Consider the following 6,726-nt stretch of genomic DNA (forward strand, 5'->3'; position numbering starts at 1 on the left):
TTTTGATCGGAAGGTGTATGGATGAGATGGGGTATGATGGTGGGATGAGAGAGGGAGATAGAGAGAGAACGGCTGGAATGGTGTGAGATGAAAAATCCACAAGGGTGTAGTCGGCCAAGCAAGAGGGAGAGAGATTGAGAGATGGAAGAGAGATGGAACTGGGGTCGTCCAATTCTCCAAGGACCCCCCTAAAACGTGTTTGTGCTCTTCTTTTTAGAGGATGTAGCTTTCCTTTGCTATAAATTGCCGAAACTAACACCCCCTCTTCTTCTTTTTTAGAAAGGAAGGTTGTCAATTGCCAATAATATAAAGAGCTTGCCACAAGTGTAGATTTACACCAAATCCAATGGGCTGATATAATGAATAAAAGGGAAGACCAATATTACTCAAATCCAATATAGATAGTAACATTCCTATCAATAAAAAGAAAGCACATATACAAATAGTAACTTTAAGATAAATCCCAGTTATTTCTTCCATGTAATTTACCCGAGTCATTTCTAAGTAGCAATCTTTATTAAATATAAACATATGCCCTTATGCCACTCATCCAAAATCAGCACTGACACATGTCTTGTGTATGCAATTTCCAAATCAAGGCAAGCACTTTCTTCCTTTAATAAGAGAAAGAGAGGTAACTGCTTGTGGGCTTGTGTTTGACTTGGTCTCACAAGATGAGAAGTTCTGATCTTGGCCACATTCCAACTATAAAACATGTGAGAAAAGATATCCACACTCTCTTATTTCAATAATGGCACTCCTCTCATTTCTATAATCGCCCCTTTTTGCTCGCCATGGTGGATCTAAATTGATGGCAAAAGGAGATGATGATAAAGCATGTAACAATCAACGGCTTAAAGACACCTTCCCATGAGATTTTATATGATGTGGCAGCTTAAGTATTTTTTTTTAAAGTACTGTACGAGTCACCATGGGATGATCCAAATCGTCCAATTGAAGCACCATAATGTAAATTGGTTGTGCTCCAAAATGATCTCAATCCGAGCCATCCAATTGATTGCACCCCGCAACCCACCACCATAGGACAATCTGAACTGTTCATTTGGAGAGCTACAACATAAATTAGTTTGTTTCCAAAAAATCAGTCCCATAGAATGACTCAAACAGTCCATTTAAAGGGCCATAGCGCAAATGGGTTGTACCTTTCGCTCAAAGTGGGATCCACCAACATGGACAACTTGGTCCTTGAATTTTATCACCTTACTGACTTTGTTTAAATCCAACATAAACAAAAATAACTTGTTAAGTCTTCTCTCAAAATTGGCCAATGTGACCGAATATTCTTCCCATTAAAATTTTGTGAGAAATGGTGAGAATAATGTGATGGATCTATACCGTAGGATGATCTAAACCATTCCATTCGTTTGGTCTTCACTCAAGTGGATTGTGTCCCACAAGTAATTTTTGTGGGCTGATCCGATCCGTTCATTTGATGGGTCACAATGTAATTAAGTGGCGCCCCAAAACCATTTTCATAGAATGATCCGAACAGTTCATTGGGTGGGCCATGGCGCAAATTAAATGTGCTCCTAATCATTTCCATTGAATGATCCAAACTGTTCGTTGGGTGGGCCGTATCATGATTGGGTTGCTTGTTATAATCTTGAAATGAAGAATTCAATCAAAACACCAACAGTTGAATGAGATGCTCCCACAGCCCTTGATTTCTAATCTCATGGTTAAAGAAATGAGTTCTTTTTTAAATTAATTAATTTCAAAATAGCCCCCACCAAATGATGACCAAATTTCACACGAGTAAAACTATTCAAGCCTTCCTCTCCAATACCAATTCAAGACCCTTTGCTTCTAAAAATAATTAGGACAAACCCTGTCCCCTTGTTGACCGAAACTACTCTTCATGAATCACAACCTTTATTGGGGCCCACCTATATTTTGACCGAAACTCTAATCCCCCTAAATCTATTCCAATAGGTGATCCAATATGTCCATTGATGACAATAATGGGCATATGATAGATTGGCCGAAATACACCACGCCCGTCATGGGAATCGGTTTTGCATATTAGATTTAAATAAGTTCAAAAACTCATGTTTTCATGAAAAACAATGTGGGGCACACTTGCTTGATCTAAATCAAATCAAAATGCCCAATGCGGGCCCACCAAATGGGTACAAATTCTCTTTTTTTTTATTCTTATGAGTAACCCTTCTCAACACTTGGCGGAAAAATGCAAAAGATGGCGGAAATGACTGAACAGATTGAAAAAATGTAAGAGACACACAGAAATGGAAAACACTGAAAAACTGATAGAAAAAATACTAGCTTCTTCATTGATTAAAGCGGAACAAAATGGGGGTGTCCATAAGTAGGAAGAATGTCCCAAAAGTCCCAGGTCATGCAATGCTTGAGTCACGGAACCCACAAAAAAAAAAGATGACTGGTGTTCCTGGGTTGTTTCAATGGAGAATAGTTTCCACTGTGTGCAGGGTAAGTAAAGAGGAGATGTGTCGTAGCAAGGCTTTAGTACAAAATACAATGAAGGTCCCATACCTAAAAGAGTAGGTGTAAGCCCAAGGGTGCAACCCATTCATATTTTGATGATCAACAAACCCAAATTGATGGTAGATTACTAATGGTTGCTCTAGTGTTGTGATCAAGACAGGAATAATTGAAGTCATCACTAGAAGCAAAGAGAAGAAGGGCTCAACTTGGAGCAAGTCAAGCCTTGGTGGTCATCCTACAAGCATTGAAGACTCAAAGAAACCACATTCACAAAACCAATATAGAAGACTCTTCCAAGTGAATATCTCATGCAAGTGCCTAGAAGACAAAGACTCAAGAAGACATAAGAAGACTCAAGGTTCATGCAGTGCATAATAGAGTCATCTTAACATGAAGTCATTTTCATGGATTTATGTTTTCAAAACCCTTTAAAATATATTTTGACAAACTTATAAAAGTATTTGAAAACATGGGACAAAAGCCCAAAGACCTTAGCCCATTGCCCCATAGTTTTAAATTGTAAAACTAAATTTCAAAGCAGGGCCGGTCGAACGGGGTTCCACGGTCGACCGCGGAAGGGTTGCTGGAATTCCAACAATTACCTTTCAAAAGCGGTCGACCACGTATAGGTTTTGAATGAAAAATTAAAACAAACAGGAAGCCCTCGAAGGGCGACCGCGGACACCCCGATCGACCTCGGCGGTTTGAAATTTAAAATTAAATATGAGCGCCCGATAAGGACGGGCGATTGCTGTAGCTCGGTCGACCGCCCCGATCTGGCAAAAGATTTGTTGGGGCTTGCGCAGTTTACTTTTTCTTTGCCAAATATTTACAGTATTGCCCTCAAACGGTCACAAAAGCACCTAGGCTATTTAAATCTCATCCAAGACCTTCCAAAGAACCTTTTGAACAATCATTTTGCAAACCCTAGAGCTTGTACTCTCAAAATCAAAAGGATTCTTCTTCAACCTCTTGAAAGCATTTAACCTTGCATTTACTCCTAGTCAAGAAGACTCCATAGGACTTTGATTTGCAATCATTTGGAGTTGATTGAGAGCATTGAGTGATTTGTATTTGCCTATTAAGAGGCTTGTGAGCTTTATATTTCCTTTTCTTTCTTGTATTTGCAAAGAGGAGTTGAACCCTTTTAGAAGGTGTGCGAAGAGTGTTGATTCCTTGTAGGCGGTTGTGCAAAAAGGGTTTGTTCCCTTGGAGGCGGATTTTGTTGTAAAGGCCCGGAGATTCGGCGTGCAGAATCTTAATATAATGAAGGAAAATACCAAGTACTTCGGTAGTAGAGTAGGTCCGTTTGTGACCGAACCACTATAAAAATCTCCGTGTGGTCTCTTTACTCTTCTTCTCCTCTCCTTGGTGTTTGGTAATTTCCTTCCTTAACTTGAAATTTACATTGAAAAATGGTTAGCATAATCTAGGTTTAAATCTCACACTCCTTGTAGTTATTTAGAAGAAATTTTTAAATAACCCAATTCACCCCCCCTCTTGGGTTGCCCTTTGGGATTTCAATTGATATCAGAGCTAAAGGCTCTTAACAGAGATTTCTATTAATTGAAATCTAAAAGAGAAAAGATACATGGCAACCTCATCTTCCTCTACTCAATATCATGAGGGCCAATCCTCATCTAGGCCACCATACTTCAATGGTGCCAACTATGGTTGTTGGAAGGCCCGGATGAAGATTTACCTAAAAGGCCAAGAGTTTGGCATTTGGAGGATTATAGAAAAGGGGTATATCGAACCAACCACCGATAGTGAGACTTGGAAAGACACCGAAAAGATTGAATTCACTTTGAATTACAAGGCCATGATTTCCCTCATTTGTGTTCTATTTGCGAATGAATTCAATAGGGTATCTACTCTTAAGACCGCAAAAGAGATTTGGGATACACTTGAGGTTAGCCATGAGGGAACTACCCAAGTGAAAAAGACCAAAATTAATTTACTTCTAACTGATCTAGAATCCTTTAAAATGAAACCCGGTGAGTCTATCACTGAAATGTATACTAGATTCACTAACATTATGAATGAGTTGGAAGGTCTAGGTAAAGTCTTCTCAAATGAAGAAATGGTCAACAAGATTCTTCGATCACTTCCGAAGACAAGGGATCCCAAGACAACCGCCATTGAAGAAGCCAAGAACGTGGAAACTATGAAGTTGGAAGAACTTGTCGGCTCCCTCATTACATTTGAATTGAAGATTAAGAAAAGGGAGACGAAAGAGCAAGAGGCCCCAAAAGAAGATACAAAGAAGAAGAGTATTGCCTTCAAAGCTCAAGAAGAAGGGAGTGGAAGTGAGAAGGAGAATGAGAGCCTCAAGGCTATGAAAGAAGATATCTCCCTCCTCACAAGGAAGTTCAAGAAGTTTACAAGAACAAACAGAAGAGACTTCCAAAAGGAGAAGAGTTCAAGAAAAGAAAAAGAAGAAGAGAAAGATGACCAGGATGAATTAAGATGTTTCCGGTGCCACAAGCTCCGACATGTAAGATCTGATTGTCCCCTCAAGAAGCTCGACGAGAAGTTCAACAAGAGACGAGGAAAAGAAAAGAATAAGAGCTTCAGTTCAACATATGACAGGCTTAGTTGCTCATCCGGAAGTGAAGAAAGGGATGATGAAGTTTCTCACGTTTGTCTCATGGGAATTCAAGAGGATGACTCACCTAAGGAGATAAATTCTTTATCATCACTTAACGTTGTAATCAATGAAGAAGATGAAAATATTTCCTTCACTTACGAAGATTTGTATGATGCTTGCGAGAAATTTCAAGAAGCACACATTCTTGAAGTTTCCAAAAATATCAAACTTGTAAAGGAAATAGAAAAACTAAATCATGAACTTAAAAAATCTAAAAAGGAATGCAATGCATTCACATGTATAGTTAATAAAAATAAAATCTTATTAGATAAGGTGAAAAATCTTAAAATTTTAAATCAAGGCTTTTTAAAAGAAAATCAAGAAATATATTTGAACATTGAAAATTTATATTTGGAAAACAAGGAGTTGAAATGGGAAAATGAAAAACTATGTTTGAAATTCAAGTGTGGAAAAACAAAATTAGATGAAATACTTGATAAGAAATTTTCTTATGATAAGTGTGGTCTTGGGTACCAACCTCATCAAACGGCACCCTCATACAAGTATGATACCCACAAGCCCATTTCATCTGTAAAGGCTGGAACATCACATTCTCATTTGAATCATAATACTAGTCCTAAAGTCATCCCTACTTGCTGCTATTGTAGAAAACTTGGACATACAAAATATAATTACAAGTTTAGAAAATGAAGTAGATATGTATCGGCAATAAAGGCTAACTCGTATGGAACTAATCCAAAAGGACCCAAAAAAATTTGAGTACCTAAGCCTAAGACTTGATTCTCTATTTTGTAGGTATGCTTGAGTAGCAACTCCACTTTGGATAAATAGTACCTTGACAGTGGATGCTCAAGGCATATGACATTTGATCCCTCCAAATTCTCTACTCTCAACATGGAAGACCAAAGAACGGTAACATTTGGAGACAACGCAAAAAAAAAATCATCGGTGAAGGTACAATCAAATTTAAAGGTATTACCATTAAAAATGTATTTCTTGTTGACGGACTTAGGCATAACCTGCTTAGCATAAGTCAATTATGTGATAATGGTAATGAAGTGCTTTTCAAAAATGATAAATGCATTGTTAGGACTTCAAATGAAAATAAAACTGAATTTATTGCTATTAGAGATAGAAATGTATACAATTTTATACTTGAAGAACTTGTATTTCAAAATGTTACTTGTCTTGCATGTTTTAAAACAATACATGGACATGGCATAGCAGTCTAGGGCATTCTAATATGGAAATTATTGCTAGAATTTCTAGGAAAAATATTGTGGATGGTTTGCCTAAACTAAATTATCTTAAAGATCATTTATGTAAAGCATGTCAACTTAGTAAACAAGTAAAAGACTCATTTAAACCTAAGAACATTATCACTACTTCCAGACCATTGCAACTACTTCATATGGATCTATTTGGTCCCGTGAAGACATGTAGCTTTGGTGGAAAAAGATATGTCTTTGTAGTGGTTGATGACTTCTCTAGGTTCACTTGGGTTCTATTCCTTGCTTCCAAGGATGAAACTTTGAAAGAATTTTACAAGTTGTGTAATTTGTTGCAAAGAGATAAAGGGTGTCATATCAAGCAAATTAGAAGTGATCATAGAACAAAATTTGAGAATCATC

Source organism: Tasmannia lanceolata, unplaced genomic scaffold (genome assembly GCF_043159265.1).
Source record: "Tasmannia lanceolata isolate RefF3 unplaced genomic scaffold, GAP_Taslan_0.1 ptg000021l, whole genome shotgun sequence".
NCBI classification, from domain to species: domain Eukaryota; kingdom Viridiplantae; phylum Streptophyta; class Magnoliopsida; order Canellales; family Winteraceae; genus Tasmannia; species Tasmannia lanceolata.